At 44.5% G+C, this 23165-nt stretch overlaps 1 pseudogene across 1 annotated transcript in view; it reads left to right on the top strand.

The window, feature by feature from the left end:
• LOC307108109 (GTPase IMAP family member 4-like) overlaps positions 1-13084 on the top strand; it is an 87839-nt pseudogene extending 74755 nt beyond the window's left edge. The window contains exon 2 of the transcript in view: positions 12249-13084. The product of the transcript in view is annotated as a GTPase IMAP family member 4-like (transcript). The remainder of the gene's footprint in view (positions 1-12248) is intronic.
• The last annotated feature ends 10081 nt before the right edge of the window (positions 13085-23165 follow it).

The raw sequence follows: 23165 nt of genomic DNA, 5'->3' as shown, positions 1-23165 counted from the left end.
CCTGCCCAGATTGCAGATTCATGAGAAAAATAAAGTTTGTTGATTTAAACTACTAGGCTTTGGGATGGTTTGTTATGCTGTGATAGTAACCACCTGCATCTTCCCTGCTCAATTACCACCAATACCCACAATGATAACAAATGGAAGAAGTTACAGAATTGGCATAATCAGGCAATAATATATTATGAAGAGTTCACAGACTCAATTTAGGAAAATTCAAATGAGAAATCCTTCATGTGTCAAGTGTTAGCACGCACATTTCTTCAGGCCACGCCTCTGAGCACATTTTTAGTGAAGCAGTTGGTTTCTCCAGCAAGATGATTCTGTGGTCCGTGTGAGGCAGGATAGTAAGAAGCTAGGGAAATTCCTGGATGAGTGGAATAATAAAACTGAGATGAGATGATGGGCAGCTTATAGCCAGTTAGTTAATCACAAAATCTTATCTTCTCCAACCAGGGGCACTTGGGAGCAAATGGTTTATATGTCTCCTCCCTAACCAAAGAATACATAGCTTAAATCAGTCTGGTCTGGGAAGTAGAGCACAAAGACCCAATTCATGCCATTTGTGCCAGCTAAACCCAAGGGCAGATGAAGTCAGGGAAATATATTAAAAACCACATCAAAGCCAGGCACAATTCAGATAAAATAAAACAGTGAAACAGACAAAAGAATAATCCAAAACTCCTCTATACACTTATCTTGATGCATCAGCATATTAAAAATGCACCTGTAAAGCTGATTGGGGAAAAAAAGGATAAAATGTCCCCAAGACAAAAACTCACTCTTACACAAGCCCATGCCCTATACCAGGCATGAACTTTTTATTTCTTCCTAAACTCTGTGGATCCCCATGAGGCACTTGCAACCAGGGGCGCAGTGGGCAGTGGCACCCAGCCTCAGCCCCTGATCCTCTCTCTAAGGCCCCCTTTTCCCTGACTTCCCACTGAGCTGAAGCAGTCCCACCTTGGCTCATTTCTCTCCTATAACATTTCTAGAGCCAAAGCAGCCCCGCCTAGGCTCTCTGCTGTTGCTTCTTCTATCCTAAACCCTTCTTTTATTTCACTGTCCTCAGCTTTAATGAACATTCTCTTTCCTGCACCAAGTCAAGAACTTACACACTATATGCCAGAACCTGTCTGGTAACATATGGATGTTTGTAAGTTGCTAAATTCTCTTCTTGATGTTCTCTCTTCTTTTTTAGATACCATCCTAAAATGTCCCTGACTGTAACTTAAAAATATCTAATGTGCTAAATATTTTTTATTTGCATCTGTAGATCCAGACTTTGCCCTCCTTCAACCTGGCTCTTTGTCCCAGGAGGCTGATCTTTGTGGATCATATTGTTACCAAACTCAAGGGCTTTGCCACTTGGGGTGTCCTATTCCAGAAGGAGACATGGTTGTCACAGGGTAGTTTTATTTACTTGTAGCAAGTTAAGGAGACAGGGGATTCATATCAAAAGCTCTGTCTCCCCAGAGGGAAAGGCTTAGCCATTGTTTACACTATTTGGTCAATTACACATTCCTTCCTTCCTCCCTCCCTCCCTCCCTCCCTCCCTCACCTCCTCCTCCTCCTCCTCCTCCTCCTCCTCCTCCTTCTTCTTTTTCTTCTTTCTCTCTCTCCCTCTCTCTTTCTCCTTCTTTCTCTCTTTCTCTCTCTCTCTCTTTCTCTCTCTCTCTCTCTCTCTCTCTCTCTCTCTCTCTCTCTCTGTCTCTTTCTTTCATTTTCTGTTGGCTACATTTGTCCTGTTGAGTTCTTATCAAGCTCAACCTGTTTCCAGCTGGTCTCATAATTTAATGTTGAACAAGGGTAGCATTTAGTAAGAATGGCCTATACATTGAGATCCTTATCCTATCTAACAACATCAGTGGGATCTCTGGCTCTCTGACTTATGCTTGACTTCTGCCAATGGGAAGTCCAAGCAGGAGATCTCTTATGGATATAAAAGTAAGGTCTGGGTATTTGTTCTCTTGCCTCTCTCCCTGCAAGTTAATTTTTGACCAGCTGCAATGCTAAGTTGAAGATCACACCTTCTCTAAGGTGTGGGTTCCAGGCCTCACCCCCTTAGGGTTAGCGTGTAATTTCCTCACTGTTGCCAGCAGTCTCCCCTGTCACTTGCATCCCTGAGTCTTCGGCTTGTAGGAAACCATGCACTTGACTCTCCCCCAATTACCTAATTAGAGTGGGCCATCTCTACTGCTAGAATCCTGATTGAAAAATATTAATGATAATCACTCTCTTTTGTCTTTCAGAAATGCCCTGATCTTTATTCTTGTTTCTTTTAAAAATTTCCTCTAGTGTTTCTGACACCAGAATATCTCTCCTGACCCCTTAAATCTCAGCCATTTCTCAAGCAGAATGTTTTGTGTTCATACCTGATGAGTCTGTTAATGTACCATCTTTGCTAAATCACATGGGAATACCAGTCAATGCCCTGAGTGATCTGCCCCCCAGCCCAGGGCACTTTCTAAGTCAATGGATGGGGTCATAGGTTTCTGGGTGGAAAAAGATGCCCCTGATTTTAGAAATTGGTGTCCTAACTTGTGTTTTCTCTCACATGTGATTGTATTGTTGCTATGGCATCTGAGAGAGCAGCCATCAAATGAGCCATATGCATGCTAGTGAAGCCCCCTGCTGACCTCTCAGGGCACACTGCAGAAGGGGTGGGGGCATATTAAATTGTAGGAGCTGGTCACCACGAATGGAGTGTTGGTGAGAAATGGGGCAATGCTCTCAAGTCTGGGCTGTTCTTACTAAATGCTAAAATGCAGCACAGTATTCTGCAGAGAAACTCTAACAGGGATGAACTTGAGAGTTTATCCAGTTACAAAGAAGAAATCAACATGTTATTTACCAAACTGAGTATATAAGCCTCCCTTAGGAGAGGCAGAGCTTTGAAAATTATTCCCCTGTCTCCTTTACTGGTCTCAAGTGTAAATATAACTTTTCCCCCCACCAAGACGGTGTTCCTTTGAACCCATTATGTTCTGTTATGATGTGTAAGATCATGGAGAAGATGTGACCTCCTGTTGACCCAAAGTATGGACCAAGACAATTGGAGGCTCACCCCAACGGTCTTTGGAATGTGCATTCAGCTTGCCTTTTCCCTTCCCAGGAGTTGCCTCAAGGACACAGCCTGAAGCTAGTCCTGTGTTGCTGAGACCAGTTGGATGTTGTACATGACTAGGCCCAGCTAAGGCCTCTATATCAACTTTTCAGATCTGGCAGGCAGCTGCTGAGAATATTTGTCTTTGGGCCACTCAACGCAAGACTTGTAAGTAAGTTCTCTGGCCTATTAAACTGCTACCTAACCATCTGCAATGGTCTGCCTCTTTCTTAGGTCTCTCCCTGCCCTCTGTATGGGAGTTGCTTTCAGATTATTCCTGGGATATTTTGAACCAACATATGCTTTGATTGATTTATTTATTTGTTTGTTTATTTATTTATTTATTTACTAGAAGCCCGGTGCACGAAATTCGTGCACGATGGGGGGTTGTCCCTCAGCCCAGCCTGTACCCTCTCCAATCTGGGACTGCTGGAGGGATGTCCGACTGCCCGTTTAGGCCTGGTGGGATCTGGCCTAAACGGGCAGTCGGACATCCCTCTCACAATCCAGGACTGCTGGCTCCCAACTGCTTGCCTGCCTGCCTTCCTGATTGCCCCTAACCGCTTCTGCCTGACAGCCTGATCACCCCCTAACCACTCTCCTGCCAGCCTAGTTGATGCTTAACTACTCCCCTGCCAGCCTGTTTGCCCCCAACTTCCCTCCTCTGCCAACCTGGTCACCCCTAACTGCCCTCTCCTGCAGGATTGATCACCTCCAACTGCTCTCCCTTGCAGGCCAGGTGCCTCCCAACTGCCCTCTCCTACTGGCCATCTTGTGGTGGCCATCTTGTGTCCACATGGGGGCAGCTATATTGTGTGTTGCAGTGATGATCAATCTGTATATTACTCTTTTATGAGATAGGATAGAGGCCTGGTGCACAGGTGGGGGCCAGCTGGTTTGCCCTGAAGAGGGTCACAGATAAGGGTGGGGGTTCCCTTGGGGTGTGGGGCGGCCTGAGCGAGGGGCCTGTGGTGGTTTGCAGGTCAGCCACGCCCCCTGGCAACCCAAGGGGAGGCCCTGGTATTTGGAAATTATTTTCCTTCTACAATTGAAACTTTGTAGCCTGGAGCGGAGCCAAGCCTGGGGCTCCGGCAGCCATTTCTGTGCCAGTTAATTCACCTTCTACAATTGAAACTTTGTAGCCTTAAGCGGGTGAGCCCGGCCAGGGTATGCGGAAAGCTTTGCTTCCCCTTTTGCCGCAGGCAACCGTGGCCTGCTCTCTCAAGCTCCATTCTGCCGCCATTTGTTTGAATTTGTTTACATTCTATAATTGAAATTTTGTAGCTTGAGTGGAGGCTTAGGCCTGCAATGGCTATGGAAAGCTTGGCTTCCTCTGTTACCTGGGAAACCTTGCTCACTGTGGCTGTAGCCATCTTGGATTGGGGTTAATTTGCATACTCGCCCTGATTGGCTGGTGGGCGTGGCTTGGCTGGTGGGCGTGGCTTATGTAGCGGAGTGATGGTTAATTTGCATATTACCATTTTATTAGAGAGGATTTATTTATTTATTTATTTATTTATTTATTTATTTATTTATTTATTTCTGGGACGAGTACAGTAACTAAATTTTCTTTTCTTAAATTTATTTTTTTCTTTTTTATTGAATTTATTGAGGTAACATTAGTTAACAAAATTACATAAGTTTCAGGTACACAATTCTGTAACTCTATTATGTGTTCACCACCCCAAGTCAGGTCTCCTTTCATCATCATATATCCCCCATTTTCCACCTCCCTCAACACACCTAGTCACCTCACTGTTTCCCTTGTCCATTATTTTTACTTATTTTTCATTTTTACTCAATTCCCCCAGCTCCCCATGCCCATGACAGCTGTCATCCTGCTCTCCATCTATGAGTCTATCTCTCAAAAATATATGCTTTTAAAAGAACAGAGTCATCTATGTTTTTATTTATTTATTTTTAAAATTTCTTTATTGATTAAGGTGTTACCTATGTGTCCTTATTCCCCCATTATCCCCCCATCCCTCCCACTCATGCCCTCACCCCCCTGTTGTCTGTGTCCATTGGTTAGGCCCATACTTGCATTTATTATTATGAGTATTTTTCTGTTACACAAACAGGAATACAGATACATATATTTAGTTTCTAAAAATGTATACACTTCTTTTCCTTTATTTTTTTTATTGTTTGAAGTATTACAAATAGTAGTACATATGTCTCCCTTTTTTCCCCCATTGACCTCGCCCCGGCCTCCCCTACCCCCAGTACATGCCCTCACCTGCCCCCCCACCAGTGTCTTGTATCCATTGGTTATGCTTATATGCATGTGTACAAATCCTTCGGTTGATCTCTTACAGCCCTCCCCCTAAACTCCCGTGCCTTCCCGCTGTAGTTTGACAGTCTGTTCAATGCTTCTTTGCCTCTGTATCTATTTTTTCCCCATTTCTTTCCTTTAAAACATCTTGCCTCTGCAGACTAGAAATCTACACTAATAAAGGAGAAAAATGCTAATTGACCGTACCTTCGCTATGCCCACAGCCAATCAGCGAGTATGCAAATTAACCCAACAAAGATGGCGGTTAATTTGCATACACAACCGCTGATTGGCCTGGGTCCTGGGAACATCCTCTGGATCCAGGCTGCTCCTACCCTGTAGGCCTATAGGCCCTGAGTGGCAGGGGTCCCAGAACGCCCCCGGGCCACTTGGATCCTATGAGTGCAGGCGCCAAGCGGTTGGGGGCGGGGCGGGAACGTCCTGCCTGCAGCCACTTGGGAATGCTCTAGCAACAAGCAGCGGTTTGGGTCCACGCCCCCAGCCTGGGGTCTCAGGCTGGCAGTGGCATGCCACCCACGAGGCAATCAGGCCCTGCCCCCAGCCTGGGGTCTCGGGCTGGCAGCGGAGCACGCACCCAGGCTGCGATCGGGCCCCGCCCCCAGCCTGGAGTCTCAGGCTGGCAGCAGAGCGCGCACCCACCAGGCGATCAGGCCCTGCCCCCAGCCTGGCATCTCGGGCTGGCGGCGGAGCGTGCACCCACCAGGCGATCAGGCCCTGCCCTTAGCCTGGGGTCTTGGGCTGGCAGCGGAGTGCGCACCCAGGTGGCGATCGGGCCCCGCCCTCAGCCTGGGGTCTTCGGCTGGCGGCGACGGCGGGCACCCACACAGTGATTGGGCCCCAGCCTGGGGTCTCAGCCACTGAGTCACACCAGCCAGGCAAATATGGAGGAATCTTAAATGTTTATTTTTTTATATATATTTTATTGATGTTTTACAGAGAGGAAGGGAAAGGGATAGAGAGCTAGAAATATCTATGAGAGAGAAATATCGATCAGCTGCCTTCTGCACAGTCCCCACTGGGTATATGCCCCCAATCAAGGTACATGGCCTTGACTGGAATCGAACCTGGGTCCCTTGAGTCTACAGGATGTTGCTCCATCCACTGAACCAAACCAGTTAGGGCTGTCCAGTATGTTAAAGAAAAAACCCTATCTAATAAAGACGGAATATGCAGGGGAGGGCATTTGGGGGTGACTGGTCTGTCAGGGGAGGGCAGTTGGGGATGATCAGGCCGGCAGGAGAGCAGTTAGGCGTTGATCAGGCTGGCAAGGGAGTGGTTAGGGGGTGATCATGCTGGCAGGCAGAAGTGGTTAGGGGCAATCAGGCAGGCAGGCGAGCAGTTGGGAGCCAGCAGTCTAGGATTGTGAGAGGGATGTCTGACTGCCTGTTTAGGCCCTGCAGTCAAACATCCCCTGAGGGGTCCCAGTTTGGAGAGGGTGCAGGTTGGACTGAGGGACACACACCCCCGTGCACGAATTTCGTGCACCAGGCCTCTAGTAAACATATAATAACAAAAAATGTTTGAGTCCCAATTTCAATGTCCAACAGTTCTGAGTCCCTGTTTCAATGTCAAACAGTTCCTTATGTGTACATGTCAGCAATGATATCTGGATGGTGGGCACATGGTGGCAATGTAGGTCCAACCCTCTCTGGTTTGGTTCTAGGCAACTCGCAGCGATACACAGCTCCTGACTGCTAGCATGGCAAGGCGTCATCAGTATCTTCCATCTCTGGACTGTTTCTCCTCTTGTGTTCGTGGTTGGAGCAGGCCTGTCAAGTCCTCTCTGTTGCAGGAATCCACATGGTCTTGGAGTTGTTTTCTGAAAATATACAAACATATTCTCGATGAAAAGTTAATAAAGGAATCTTTTCTATATAATTGATTTGGGATCCTTTTTATTTTGCCCACATGATTTTCCTTTGTCTTATTTAGACACCATGTGTGTTTTTTATGGGTGTCTTGTTGTTAGCATCACCAATGAAAATTAATTTTGTAAAGTAAAAATTTTATAGATGTAATTTACTTTTAGGATATTTTTCCTTACATGATATTACCCTACTCTCCCCCTTTTTTGATTAATGGAGGCTTTTGTAAATTTTATAATGCAATCTTGATAACTTTAAATTTTATTTTTTTGCACAAAAATATGACTGCTTTAGGTTCATTGCATGTTCAGGAATTTTACCATGAGATGAACTACCAATAGAAATTTTAGTTACTACTTTAGGAACAGCTTTTTGTCCAGTACAATTAAATTTTCTTGAATATACACTTATTTCAATTAACCTATTTAAATTATTCTGAAAACTTGATTCCTATTTTACTGTCAAATTTAATACTCTACCAACAATCTTAGTTGCTATGTTTTTAGATAAATATTAAAAAATGGAATATCTAAGGCAATGCTTCTCAAGATCTTTCTTCCTATTAAAAAGCATCTTGTGTTTCTAAAATTTTTCCTAAATTGGGATTAGGGATTAACAAATTTCCATGTTGGAGAAAATCATCATCATCTCCTCCTCCATAGAGGTCTGAGGTCTCAGCTCGAAGTCTAGGTCTGAGCCATTCACATACATGTTCACATCAAGGAACGATTTTGGTGTATATCTGCCCACAGCACACAAGTGGTTGTTGGGGCTTTGGTGGCAAGGTAAGTGGGATGGGAGGGCTACAGGGCATTTGAAAATGGACAGAGTCATCACTTTGATTGTGGTGATGGTTTCACTGGTACAATATATGCAGTATACTGATATGTCCAAAACACTTATTCAAATCTTTTTTTTCCATTTTAAATTGGGCTATTTGTCTTTCATTAATGGAGTGCAAGATTTCTTTATACATTCTGTTCTTTGGCAGGTTTTTATCAAATACAAGAGGCCCAGTGCACAAAATTCTTGCCTGGGGGGAGGGTTCCTCGGCCTGTTCTGTGCCCTCTCTCAGTCTGAAACTGCTTGCTCCTTACTGCCCGCCTGCTCACTGGTCCTTAAAGCTTGCCTCACTGCTCCTTAGTGCTGCCTCGGAGGCAGGAGAGGCTCCTGCCATCTCTACTCTGCTTTGCAGCCATGAGTCCGGCTTCTGGTTGAGCAGTGTCCTGCATTGAGTGACAGTCCCCTTGTGTTCAGTATGCTTCATAGCAATCAGTCATTCCTCTGGTGAGTCAATTTGCATATTAGGCTTTTATTATCCTATATAATAAAGAGCTAATATGCTAATTAGACCAAACAACAGAACTACCTTCCAGATGAAGCCAGGGCTGTGAGGGCCGGCAGAGGCTGCAAAGTGCTGCGAGGGCTGAGCCTCTTGAACAAATTTCGTTCACCAGGCCTCTAGTATAGGATTTTTACAGGTTCTTTATCAGATGTGTGATTTGTAAGTATTTCTTCTATTTTTTCCCTTATAGCTCAAGATACATTTTGCAAATTATATTTCATTTTTCTAATATATATAGTTTTTTACAAGATAGTAATTTTATTTACTTTATTTTTATTTTAATACATTTATTGGGGTAACATCTATACTAATAAAAGGGTAATATGCTAATTAGACCAGATAGACTGGACACCTTCCAGACAAAGCCTCAGCGGCTGTGAGGCCCGGTTGCCTCCAGCAGAGGGAGGCCAGACTGCTGTTTAGGCCTGCTCCCAGCTGTCAGTAGGACATCCCCTGAGGGCTCTCAGAGAGGGCAGGCTGGGCAGAGGGAGCCCCCAGTGCATGACTTTTCATGCACTGTGCCTCTAATTGGTTAATAAAAGGACAAAGGTTTTAACTGTACAATTCTATAATACATGATCTGAATATTATGTTGTATGTTCACCAGCCAAAGTCAAGTCTTCTGTCATCACCATATATTTGAACCCCTTTACCCTTTACCATGTCTTCCCAGTCCACTTCCTCTCTGTTAACCACCATACTGCTGTCTGTGTGTATGAGGTTTTTTTGTGTGTTTCTTGTTTTTTCTTTTGTTGCATTCTGTTTTATATCCTAAACTAGGGGCCCAGTGCACGAAATTCGTGCACTGGGGTTGGGGGTCCCTCAGCCCAACCTGCCCCCTCTCACATACTGGGTGCCCTCAGGGGATGTCCTATTGATGGCTTAGGCCCACTCCCCACGCTCCTTTGTGGGAGGCAACCAGGCTGATCAGGGGAAGGCACCAGCCCCATCACCCTGCTGCTGCAGCCACTGCCAGTCACCACAGCCATCAAGGTGTTTTCATCAACACCTTCACTCCAGTCCCTTCACCAAGAAAAAATGACAACTTTCTTTAGGCATTTTCAAGATGTGTCTTTCATAGGATATGCTTTTTTTTTTAAATCCTCACCTGAGGGTATGTTCCCATTGATTTTTAGAGAGTGTGGAAGAGAGAGGGAGAGACAGAGAGAAACAACAATGTGAGAGGGACACTTTGATTGGTTGCCTCCTGTATGAGCCCTGACCATGGGCACCAGGCTGGGGGGCATGCAGGGACCCCTGGGCCACACGCAGCGGTGGCTGCCGGGGGTCTCCACACACCCCAGAGGCCAGCAGCCAGCCCCCCATCGTGTGTGCCAGGCTGGGGGCGTGGACCCAAACTGCCTCTTGGTGCTGGAGCATTCCCAAGTGGCTGGAGGCACTATGGTGACACGGGATGTTCCCGCCCCGCCCCGCCCCGCCCCCAGCCCCTTGGCGCCTGCACCTATAGGCTCAAAGTGGCCAGGGGGCGTTCTGGGACCCCTGCCACTCAGGACCTAAGCAAGGGGCCTACAGGCTCGGACTGGCCTGGGTCCTGAGGACGTTTGCAGGACCCAGCCCCTTGGCGCCTGCACCCTTAGGCTCCAAGTGGCCAGGGGGCATTCTGTGACCCTGCTGCTCAGGACCTAAGCACGGGCCTACAGGCTCTGAGCGGCCTGGGTCCGGAGGATGTTTATGGGACCCAGGCCACGTTCTGGGCCCCTGCCGCTCAGGACCTAAGCGCAGGCCTACAGGCTCTGAGCGGCTTAGGTCCTGAGGATATTTTCCAGGTCCCAGACCCCAGACCTCTGCAAGTGTTTGGGGGTGAGAACATTCCCACGTCGCTATGGCAATGCAGGAATGTTCCCGCCCTGCCAAGGCTCCCAGTAGCCAGGGGGCGTTCTGGGGCCCCTGCTGCTCAGGACCTAAGCGCGGGCCTACAGGCTCTGAGCGGCCTGGGTCTGGAGGATGTTTACGGGACCCAGGCCGCTCAGCGCCTGCATATGCAAATTAACCGCCATATTGTTCGCTCTGATTGGCTGTGGGTGTAGTGGAGGTGCAGTCAATTTGCATGTTTGTCTATTATTAGGTTAGATACATGTGAAATTATATAGCTGTTGTCCTTTTCTATCTGACTTATTTCACTTAGCATGAAACTCTCAAGATCCATCCATTTTGTAGCCAATGGAAATATTTCACCTTTTTTATTGTTGAGTAGTATTCCATTGTATATATGTACTACATCTTTATCAATCACCCATCAGAGAGCACTTAGGTTCCTTACATATCTTGGCTACCATGAATAATGCTGCAATGAACATATATGTTTTCAAATTTTGAGGGTAGATACCCAGAAAAGGAATTGCTGGGTCTCCTGGTAGTTTTATTCTTAATTTTTGAGGAACCTCCATACTGTTTTCCATAGTGGCTGTGCCAATTTAAATTCCCACCTACTGTGGATTAGGGTTCCCTTTTCTTTTCTCCACAATCTCCAGTACTTGTTATTACTTTTCTTGTTGATAATGGTTATTCTATTAGTTGTGAGGTAGTATCTTATTGAGGTTTTGATTTGCATTTCCCTCATAGCTAGTGAAGTTGAAAATATTTTCAAATATCTGCTGGCTATTTTTTTTGTGTGTTTTTTTTAAAATCAATTTTATTGATTTTTTACAGAGAGGAAGGGAGAGGAATAGAGTTAGAAACATTGATGGGAGAGAAACATCAATCAGCTGCCTCTTGCACACCTCCTACTGGAGATGTGCCCACAACCAAGGTACATGCCCTTTACCGGAATCGAACCTGGGACCTTTCAGTCCGCAGGCCGATGCTCTATCCATTGAGCCAGACCAGTTAGGGCTCTGCTGGCTATTTGAATGTCTTCTTGGGAGAAGTGTCTGTTCTGGCCTTGGTCCATTTTAGAAATTGGATTGCTTGTTTTTGTTGTTGGTTGTATATGTTCTTTACATATTTTGGATATTATCTCATTATTAGAGGTATTGTTGCAGATATCTCAGTTATTTGTTTGTCTTTCTGTTTTGTGATGGGCTTTTTGGCTATTGCAGAAGCTCTTTGAGTTTGCTATAATCTCAATAATTTATTTCCCTTGCTTTGCGGGTCAAATTTATAAAATCATCTCTAAGACCAAGGGTACAAGTTTTGTGCTATGTTTTCTTCTACATGTTTAATGTGATATCCCAAAGTCAAATGTTGTGTTACTTCCCCCATTAGCTTATGAAGAACAGCTACCAGCAGTAGCTCAGAGTTCTCATTTAACCATTTTACACCCTCCTTCCATGGCACTTAGCCTCCAAAGATCAGAGTGAGCAACCCAAGGGACTCCTGAGAAGTGTCCAGCATTCCTCAAGTCCTGCAGGAGAGAGGTCAAACCCAGGGGTTTGATAGACCTCCATTGTGTAGTATCCCACTCATGGACAGGACACTAGTGGGCAATAGTGAAGTGCATCTATGGGTGGGGGACTTGGAGGGGTAAATTTTGAAGGTAAGTCCTACCACTGTGGCTTTTTATTTTTGATGTTCCAGGCTTCGAAATGAATACCCTAGAGATTCACAATTGAGACTTGTCTTAGGGGTAAGACTGGAGTAGGAAAAAGTGCCACAAGGAACAGCATCCTTGGAAAGAGAGTGTTTAATTCCACCATTGGAGCAAAATCTGTCATCAAGGTCTGTCAGAAAGGGAGCAGCACGTGGAATGGGAGAGAAATTGTTGTCGTGGACATGCCTGGCATTTTCGACACTGAGGTATGGGATGCTGACACGCAAAGGGAGATTGCTAATTGCATCCTCCTAACCTTCCCTGGTCCTCACTCTGTGCTCCTGGTGGTCCCGCTGGGCCAGTACACAAAAGAAGAACAAAAGGCCATGGAGAAGATGCTGTCAATGTTTGGACCCAAAGCTAGGAGATACATGATTCTCTTATTCACCCAGAAAGATGACTTGGATGGCATGGAGTTCCATGATTACTTAAAGGAAGCTTCAGAAGGTATTCAAGATTTGATTGAGCAGCTCAAGGATTGTCACTGTGAGTTCAACAATAAGGCAACAGGTGCTGAGAAGGAGGCTCAGAGGACACAGCTGCTGGACCTGGTGCAGCTCATAGTGATGGAGAACCAGGGAGGATTCTACACTAATAAGATATACCAAAGGGCTGAGGTGGAGAGAAACAGATCCAAGTGATACAAGAACAATGCAGAGCTGAGTGGGAGAGAGAAAAAAGGAAGTTAACAAAGGACTATGAAGAGAAAATCAGAAAGCTCGAGGATAAACTGGAGCAGGAAAAGAGACAGGCAGAAATGAAGACGAAATTTGAAGAAAAGGAGAATTACTATTCCTTTAGGCAACAAAATGCTAGAAGTGAAGTTGAGAGTCAGGAAGGGATACTTATCTTAATCTTCAGAGTATTCGATATTGCTTCCTTTGTTTTCTCATTTCTGTTCCAGGAAGATGAAGATTATTGAAAATCTGTCTACATTTCCTGTGTATTTTCAGATGCCCCTTCCCCATGTAACTTTCCCCAAAGTAAGAGCTTTCTGTCCTCAGGCTCTCAGGACTAGGGGGTATAGTAAAGTTCATTGTTGGCAATTATTAGACTTTTGACTGATTTAACAGGGGAGGGACACATTCTCACTTTGTAAAACTCCAAAGCAGAAAGTATGGATGCTCTCTTTCTTCAGACATGCAGAGAAAAGGAATGCAGGGGACTAAAGGATGATGACCCTAAGCTTTCTCTATTATTCCTTAGTAACATTTTCTCCTCTAGCTTGGCATATAATGTCTGCCTGTAGTTTTTACTTCTTGTTTTTATTTTTTTTTAATTTCTTTATTGATTAATGTATTACATTTGTGTTCTTATTCCATTACCCCACACCTCCCATTCATGCCCCCACACCCCTGTTGTCTGTGTCCATTGATTAGGCTTATATGCATGCATATAATTCCTTTGGTTGATCTCTTCCCCTTACTCCCACTGTCCCCTACCTTCCCTGAGGTTTGATGTTCTGATTGATGTTTCTCTTTCTCTGGATCTATTTTTGATCATCAGTTTATGTTGTTCATTATATTCCACAAATGAGTGAGATCATGTGATATTTATCTTTCTCTGCATGGCTTATTTCACTTAGCATAATGCTCTCCATCTCCATCCATGTTGTTGCAAATGGTAAGAACTCCCTCTTTTTTACTGCAGAATAGTATTCCGTTGTGTAGATGTACCACAGTTTTTTAATCCAGTCATCTGCTGATGGGCACTTAGGCTGTTTTCCAAATCTTAGCTATGGTGAATTGTGCTGCTATGAACATAGGGGTGCATATATTCTTTCTGATTCGTGTTTCAAGTTTCTTGGAATATATTCCTAGAAGTGGGATCACTGGGTCAAATAGGAGTTCCATTTTTAGTTTTTTGAGTTAACTCCATTCTGTTCTCCACAATGGCTGCACCAGTCAGCAATCCCACCAGCAGTGCACGAGGGTTCCTTTTTCTCCGCATCCTCGCCAGCACTTGTCATTTGTTGACTTGTTGATAATAGCCATTCTGACAGGTGTGAGATGGTACCGCATTGTTGTTTTGATTTGCATCTCTCTGATGATTAGTGAGACTTTGAGCATGTTTTCATATGTCTCTTGGCCTTCCTTCTGTCTTCTTTTGAAAAGTGTCTATTTAGATGATTTGCCCATTTTTTGATTGGGTTGTTTATCTTTTTTTTTTTTTAAGCTGCATGAGTTCCCTGTAAATGTTGGAGATTAAAATCTTATCGTTGATATCATTGGCAAATATGTTCTCCCTTGCAGTGGGCTTTCTTGTTTTATTCATGGTTTCCTTTGTTGTGCAAAGCTTTTTATTTTGATGTAGTTTCATTTGTTTATCTTCTCATCATTTTCCATTGCCATAGGAGCAGTATCGGTGAGGAAATTACTTTGGCATATGTCAGAGATTTTTCTGCTATGGATTCCTCTAGTATTTTTATGGTTTCCCGTCATATGTTTAAGTTCATGATCCATTTTGAGTTTACTTTTGTGTATGGTGTAAGTTGGTGGTCTAGTTTCATTTTTTTTGCTTGTATCTGTCCAATTTTCCCAACACCATTTATTGAAGAGACTGTCTTGACTCCATTGTATGTTCATGCCTCCTTTGTCAAATATTAATTGAGCATAGTGGTTTGGGCGGATTTCTAGGTTATATATTCTATTCCATTGACCTATATGTCTGTTCTTGTGCCAATACCAGGCAGTTTTGAGAACAGTGGCTTTGTAATACAGCTTGAAATCTGGTATGGAGATCCCACCTACTTTGTTCCTCTTTCTCAGGATTGCTGTAAATATTAGGGGTCTTTTTTTTTTATTCCAGATGAATTTTTGGGAAAGTTCATTCTAGGTCTGTGAAATATGTCATTGGTATTTTAATAGGAAGTGCATTGAATTTATAGATTCCTTTGGATAGTATGGTCATTTTGATGATGTTGATTCTACCAATCCATGAACATGGTATGTTCTTCCATCTGTATATGTCTTCCTCTATCTCTTTTTTCACTGTTGTGTAGTTTTCCGTGTATAGGTGTTTTACCTACTTAGTTAAGTTTATTCCTAGGTATCTTAATTTTTTTGGTCTGATGGTAAATGGGATTGCTTTTTTAGTCTCTCTTTCTATAAGTTCACTATTGGTGTATAGAAATGCCATATGTTTCTTAGCATTTATTTTGTATCCTGCTACATTGCCAAATTCATTTATTAAGTCTAATAATTTTTGATGGAGTCTTTCAGGTTTAATATGTACAGTATCATGTCATCTGCAAGTAAGGACAGTTTTACTTCTTCTTTTCCAATTTGGATACCTTTTATTTCTTCTTCTTGTCTGATTGCAATGGCTAGTAGTTCTAGCACTATGTTGAACAGGAGTGGTGAGAGTGGGCATCCCTGTCTTGTTCCTGTGCTTAGTGGAAGTGGTTTTAGTTTTTGCCCATTGAGTATGATGTTGGCTGTGGGTTTGTCAGATGTGGCTTTTATTATGTTGAGATATGATCCTTCTATTCCCACCTTGCTGAGAGTTTTTATCAAGAAAGGGTGTTGGATTTTGTCAAATGCTTTTTCTGCATCAATTGATATGACTATGTGATTTTTATCTCTCAGTTTATTTATGTGATGTATCACATTTATCGATTTGCGAATATTGTACCATCCTTGCATTCCTGGGACAAATCCTACTTGGTCATGGTGTATGATCTTGCTAATGTAATGCTGGATCCGACTTGCTAAAGGTTGCTGAGGATTTTGGCATCTATGTTCATGAGGGATATTGGTCTGTAAGTCTTTTTCATTGTGTTATCTTTATCTGGTTTTGGTATTAGAGTGATGCAGGCTTCATAGTAGGGGCTTGGAAGTGTTCCTTCCTCTTGAATTTTCTCGAGTAGTCTGAGGAGGATAGGTTTTAGTTCTTCTTTGAATGTTTGGTAAAACTCCCCTTTGAAGCCATCTGGCCCTGGGCTTTTGTTTACTGGAACCTATTTGATTATTGCTTCAATTTCTTCCATAGTTATCAGCCTATTGAGATTTTTAGAATCTTCCTAAGTTTTGGAAGGTTGTATTTTTCTAGGAATGTGTCCATTCCCCCAGGTTGTCTAGTTTGTTAGAATAGAGTTGTTCATAATAATTTTTAACAATCCTTTGATTTTCCGGGCGGGGGGGGGGGGTTGTTGTTATTTCTCCTCTTTCATTTCTGATTTTGTTTATTTTGGTCTTCTCTCTTTGCTTCTTGTTGAGCCTGGCTAGAGGTTCATCAATCTTGTTTATCCTTTCAATGAACCAGCTCTTGGTTTCATTGATCTTTTATTTATTCTTTTTTTTTTTTTTTGGGTCTCTATGTCTTTCATTTATGCTCTGATCTTTATTATTTCCTTCCCTCTGCTCACTGTGGGATTTTATTGTTGCTCTCTTTCTAATTCTTTGAGTTGTTGAGTTAGATGATTTATTACCATTTTTTCTTGTTTTTTGAAGTAGGCCTGTAGAACTATAAACTTCCCTCTCAAGACTGCTTTTATTGTGTCCCATAGTATTTGCATTGTTGTGTTTTTATTGTCATTAGTCTCCAAGATGTTTTTAATTTCTTCTTTGATCTCATTGATAACCGAATTATTGTTTAATAGCATGCTATTCAACTTCCAAGTGTTTGAATTTTTTGGAATGTTTTTATTATAGTTTATTTCTAATATTATGCCATTGTCGTCTGAGAATATGTTTGAGATGATTTCAATATTCTTGTTTTTGGAGAGATTTCCCCTGTGACCCAATATATGGTCTACCTTTGAAAATGTCCCATGTGCACTTGAGAAGAACGTAAATTCTGTGGCCTTGAGGTGAAATGCTCTGAAGATGTCAATTTGGTCCATCTGATCAAGTGAGTCATTTAGAATTGCTGTTTCTTTGCTGATCTTTTGTCTAGAGGATTTATCCAGTGATATCAGTGGTGTATTAAAGTCCTCTACTATGATTCTGTTGTTGTCAATCTCTCCCTTGATACCTTTCAGGAGTTTTTTTATGTATTTGGATGCTCCTGCATTGGGTTCATATATGTTTATCAGGGTTATATCCTTTTATTGTATTGATCCCGTTGTTATTATGGAGTGGCCTTCCTTATCTCTTGTTATGGCCTTTACTTTGAGGTCTATTTTGTCAGAAATAAGCACTGCTACCCCAGCTTTTATTTCATTTCCATTTGCCTGAAAGATGTTTTTCCATCCCTTCACTTTCAGTCTGTATGAGTCCCTTTTTCTGAGGTGGGTCTCTTGTAGACAGCATATATATGGGTCGTGTTTTTTTATCCATTCAGCCATTTCATGTCTTTTGATTGGACCATTTAGCCCATTTACATTTAAAGTTATTGAAAGGTACTTATGTGTAGCCATTTTTATTTTCTGTGTCTGAGTTTCTTCTTACCTTTTTATTTCTTCTTTTACACCAGTCCCTTTAGTATTTCTTGCATTGCTGGCTTGGTAGTGATAAACTCCCTTAGCATTTTTTTTTTTGTGTGTGTCTGTGAATCTCCTTATTTCCCCTTCAATTTTGAATGATAACCTTGCTGGATAGAGTATTCTTGGATTCAGCCCCTTGGTTTGCATCACTTTGTAAATTTCCTCCCATTTTTTTCTGGCCTGATGTGTTTCTGTTGAGAAATCATTTGATAATCTAATGGGAGCTCCCTTGTATGAAACTTTCTGTCTCTCTCTTGCAGCCTTTAAGATTCTCTCTTTGTCCTGAATAGTTGCCATCATAATTATGATGTGTCTTGGGGTGGGTCTTTTCGGCTTCATTCTGTTTGTCTCTCTGTGCTTCTGTGACATTTTTCTTTGCCACATCAGGGAAGTCTTCTGACATTATTTCTTCAAATAGTTCTTCTAACCCTTGTTCCTCTTCCTGTTGTTCTGGCACCCCTATTATTCATATGTTGCTTCGTTTCATGTTGTCCCATAGCTCCCTTATGCTCTCCTCCTGTCTTTTAATATTTTATCCAGTTGCAATTCAGTTTGGCTGTGTTTTCCTTCCCTGTCTTCTGTTTGCTAATTCGCTCTTCTGCTTCTCCTAGTCTACTGTTGAATCTTTCCATGGTGTTTTTTATTGCAGCTATATCACTCTTCATTTCTTCTTGATTCTTACACAATTTGTTGATTTTTTCATCCATTTCTTCTTGATTCTTACATAAGGTGTTTTTTTTTTCAATTTTTTTATTAAGTTATTATATGTGTACATATCTTACCATTGCCCCCCCACCCCACTCCCATACATGCCCTCACCCCCCAGAGTTTTGCGTCCATTGGTTATGTTTATATGCATGCATACAAGTCCTTTGATTGATCTCTTATCTTCCCCACCTCTCCCTAACCTTCCTGCTGTAATTTGACAGACTCTTTGATGCTTTACTGCCTCTGTATCTATCTTTTTGTTCAAGTTTATAATGTTCTTTATTATCCATAAATGAGTGAGATCATGTGGTATTTTTCTTTCATTGACTGGCTTATTTCACTCAACATAATGTTCTCCAATTCCATCCAGGTTGCTGCAAATGGTATGAATTCCTTCTTTTTTATGGCAGCATAGTATTCCATTGTGTAGAAGTACCATAGTTTTCTGATCCAGTCACCTAGGCTGTTTCCAAATCTTAGCTATTGTAAATTGTGCTGCTATGAACATAGGGGTGCATATATCCTTTCTTATTGGTGTTCCCAGTTTCTTAGGATACTAGAGGCCCGGTGCACGAAATTCATGCACGGAGGGGGGTTGTCCCTCAGCCCAGCCTGTACCCTCTCCAATATAGGACCCCTCAAGGGATGTCCGACTGCCCGTTTAGGCCCGATGAGATCAGGCCTAAACGGACAGTCAAACATCCCTCTCACAATCCAGGACTGCTGGCTCCCAACTGCTTGCCTGCCTGCCTTCCTGATTGCCCCTAACCACTCTGCTGCCAGCCTGTTTGCCCCCAACTTCCCTCCTCTGCCGGCCTGGTCACCCCTAACTGCCCTCTCCTGCTGGCCATCTTGTGGTGGCCATCTTGTGTCCACATGGGGGCAGGATCTTTGACCACATGGGGGCAGCTATATTGTGTGTTGCAGTGATGATCAATCTGTATATTACTCTTTTATTAGATAGGATACCTCCAAAGCACAATGAGTAAGAATCTGAAGGTTTATGTGGCTTCTATTTGGTTTCTAGGACAAAGTTCTTTCCTTTACCCACCACTCACTTCTCTCCTTTTACTCTTGAATGTTAATTTCAACATAATTTTTGTAACACCTCTTTAAAAGGATCCCACCAAGTTTTTGATAGTCCACATGATAAAACTTACAGAATAATACAGCATGAGACTTTCATTCTCTCACTAAGTTCTTCATATAACTGTAATTCCTCAGCCTCTAAAGAATGAAAAAGGAAAATAAAAGTGCCTTCTCTCATTCCAAGGCCTTTCTCAGTCAGGCAACCACAAAAAGAAAGAATGAGCCTACAATTCATGTCATGTAATCTCTATCAGGCATAATTCAAATCAAATCCCATCATGCAAAGTCTAGGATAATTAAAATGTATAAGAGAACAGTGGTGACCTGGGGGAGAACTTATGAAACCTTGTCTCCTGCTTTTGCTGACTATTCTTTTCGTTATGCTAGACTCCAAGTCCCTATCGGGGACTTGGTCAGGCGGCTGTGGGTGCTAACCCACGCCACCTGGATCCGTGATCCGGGACCTGGGCAGGCGTCTGCGGGTGCTAACCCATGCCGCCTGCCATGGTCCGTGATCCATGATCGTGGACCTGGGCAGCCTGCTGCAGGCATTAACCCACGCCGCCTGCCCTGCTCTGAGATCGGTTATCACGGACCTGGGCAGCTGGCTGTGGGCTTTAACCCACGCTGCCTGACCTGGTCCATGATCCCTGATAGGGGCTTTGAGTCAGCTGCCACTGGCGATGGCTGACTCGAAGCCCTTATCCAGGACCTGGTCAGGCGGCTGTGGGCGCTAACCCACGCTGCCTGCCCTCGTCCGAGATCGGTGATGGCGGACCTGGGCAGGCAGCTACGGGCGCTAACCCACGCCGCCTTCCCTGGTCCGTGATCCCTGATCGTGGACCTGGGCAGGCGGCTGCAGGCCTTAACCCACACCGCCTGCCCTGGTCCATGATCGGTGATGGTGGACCAGGGCAGCTGGCTGCGGGCCTTAACCCACGCCGCCTGCCCAGCTCTGAGATCAGTGATGGACTTGGGCAGGCAGCTGTCCTGGTCCGTGATCTGTGATCGTGGACCTGGGCAGCCGGCTGCGGGCCTTAACCCACGCCGCCTGCCCAGCTCCGCGATCGGTGATGGCGGACCTGGGCAGCGGGCTGCGGGCCTTAATCCACGCCGCCTGCCCAGCTCCGCGATCGGTGATGGCGGACCTGGGCAGCCCGCTGCGGGCGTTAACCCACGCCGCCTGCCCAGCTCTGAGATCAGTGATGGACCTGGGCAGGCAGCTGTCCTGGTCCGTGATCTGTGATCGTGGACCTGGGCAGCCGGCTGCGGGCGTTAACCCACGCCGCCTGCCCAGCTCCGCGATCGGTGATTGCGGACCTGGGCAGCCCGCTGCGGGCCTTAACCCACGCCGCCTGCCCAGCTCCGCGATCGGTGATGGCGGACCTGGGCAGCCGGCTGCGGGCGTTAACCCACGCAGCCTGCCCAGCTCTGAGATCAGTGATGGACCTGGGCAGGCAGCTGTCCTGGTCCGTGATCTGTGATCGTGGACCTGGGCAGCCGGCTGCGGGCGTTAACCCAAACCGCCTGCCCTGCTCCGAGATCGGTGATGGCGGACCTGGGCAGCCGGCTGCGGGCGTTAACCCACACCGCCTGCCCTGCTCCGAGATCGGTGATGGCGGACCTGGGCAGCCGGCTGCGGGCGTTAACCCATGCCAACTGCCCTGGTCCATGATCGGTGATGGCGGACCTGGTCAGCCGGCTGCCGGCGCTAACCGCCTGCCCCAGTCCACCATCATGGCTTGGATCTCACTGGCATGGGTGCTGTCCTTTCCCCCGCCATCTTTGCTGGTTTAACGTGTATATTTGCTCCTGGTTGGCTGGTGGGCGTGGCTGGTGGGCGTGGCTGGTGGGCGTGGCTTATGGGTGTGGCGAAGGTGCGGTCAATTTGCATATTACTGTTTTATTAGATAGGATATTCCTAGGAGTGGGATTACTGGGTCAAATGGGAGTTCCATTTTCAGTTTTTTGAAGAAACTCCATACTGTTCTCCACAGTGGCTGCACCAGTCTGCATTCCCACCAGCAGTGCACAAGGGTTCCTTTTTCTCCGCATCCTCGCCAGCACTTGTCGTTTGTTGATTTCTTGATGATAGCCATTCTGACAGGTGTGAGATGGTACCGCATTGTTGTTTTGATTTGCATCTCTCGGATAATTAGTGACGTTGAGCATGTTTTCATGTGTCTCTTGGCCTTACTTCTGTCTTCTTTTGAAACGATTCTATTTAGGTCCGTTGCCCATTTTTTTATTGGATCATTTATCTTCCTTTTATTAAGTTGTATAAGCTGCCTGTAGATGTTGGAGATTAAACCTTTATCAGTGATGCCATTTGCAAATATGTTCTCCCATGCAGTGGGCTTTCTTGTTGTTTTGTTGATAGTTTCTTTTGCTGTAAAAAAGCTTTTTATTTTGATGTAGTTCCATTTGTTTATTTTCTCTTTAGCTTCCATTGCCCTAGGGGCAGTATTGGTGAAGAAGTTCTTTTGGCATATGTCTGAGATTTTGCTGCCTGTGGATTCCTCTAGTATTTTTATGGTTTCCCATCTTATGTTTAAGTCCTGTATCCATTTTGAGTTTATTTTTGTGTATGGCGTAAGTTGGTGATCTAGCTTCATTTTTTTGCATGTATCTGTCCAATTTTCCCAACACCATTTATTGAAGTGACTGTCTTTATTCCATTGTATGTTCATGCCTCCTTCGTCAAATATTAATTTAGCATAGTGGTTTGGGTCAATATCTGGGTTCTCTATTCTATTCCATTGGTCTATATGTCTGTTCTTGTGCCAGTACCAGGCTGTTTTGAGAATAGTGACTTTGTAATATAGCTTGAAATCTGGTATTGAGATCCCCCCTACTTTATTCTTCTTTCTCAGGATTGCTGTGGCTATTCGGGGTCTTTTTTTACTCCAGATGAATTTTTGGAGAGTTCTTTCAAGGTCTGTGAAATATGCCATTGGTATTTTAATGGGGAGTGCATTGAATCTATAGATTGCTTTGGTAGTATTACATAAGGCTTTGATTTTTTTCTTCCATCCAGTTTATGAACTCTATGTCACTTAGTCTGATTTCTTTTTCTGACATATTTCATGCCTCTGTTTCACTTATCTGCTTTTCTGGCGATTCTTCCTTTTCTTTCCTTTGGGGGTATCTTTGTCTACCCATTTTTGACCTCACTGGCTGATCTAGATGTCGAGCTATGCAGGGGCTGCTCTTTGGGTGGCAGTGGCTTCTCTGGCTGCAGTTGCTCCTCAGGCATTTATGGTAGGAGTTGCTTCTCAGTTGGCAGCGGCTCCTCTGGTGGGTGCTGTTCACAACAATGGTGCCTTCTCTGGCTGGTGGGGGAGGCTTCTCATATAGCTGCTGTTCCTTGGATCAGGGTAGGCTGATTATGAGGTTGCTGCTTCTCGGATGGGGATGGGTTGCTCGTGTCAGCTGCTCCTTGGACGGGGGTCAGCTGTTCATGTGTCTGCTGTTCCTCGGACAGAGGCAGACTGCTTGCATGGCTGCTGTTCTTTAGATGAGGGCTGGCTGCGTGCTGCTGTTGTTCCTCATATGGGATGAGCTACTCGTGATGCTGCCGCTCCTTGGACAGGGGAAGGTTGCTTTCAGGACTGCTGCTCCTTGTACGGGTGCGGGTTGCTTGTGCTTCTTCTTCTACAGGGGGCAGTCTGCTCATGCGGCTGCTGCTCCTCGCATGGGAGTGAGCTGCTAGTGCTCTTGATGCTCCTCGGACAGAGACAGGCCGCTCATCCGGCTCCTTCTCATTGGACAAGTGCAGGCT

This window comes from Cnephaeus nilssonii (genome assembly GCF_951640355.1).
Source record: "Cnephaeus nilssonii genome assembly, chromosome: 12".
In the NCBI taxonomy this organism is placed as follows: domain Eukaryota; kingdom Metazoa; phylum Chordata; class Mammalia; order Chiroptera; family Vespertilionidae; genus Cnephaeus; species Cnephaeus nilssonii.
This window is presented reverse-complemented; position numbering and strand designations above follow the sequence as displayed.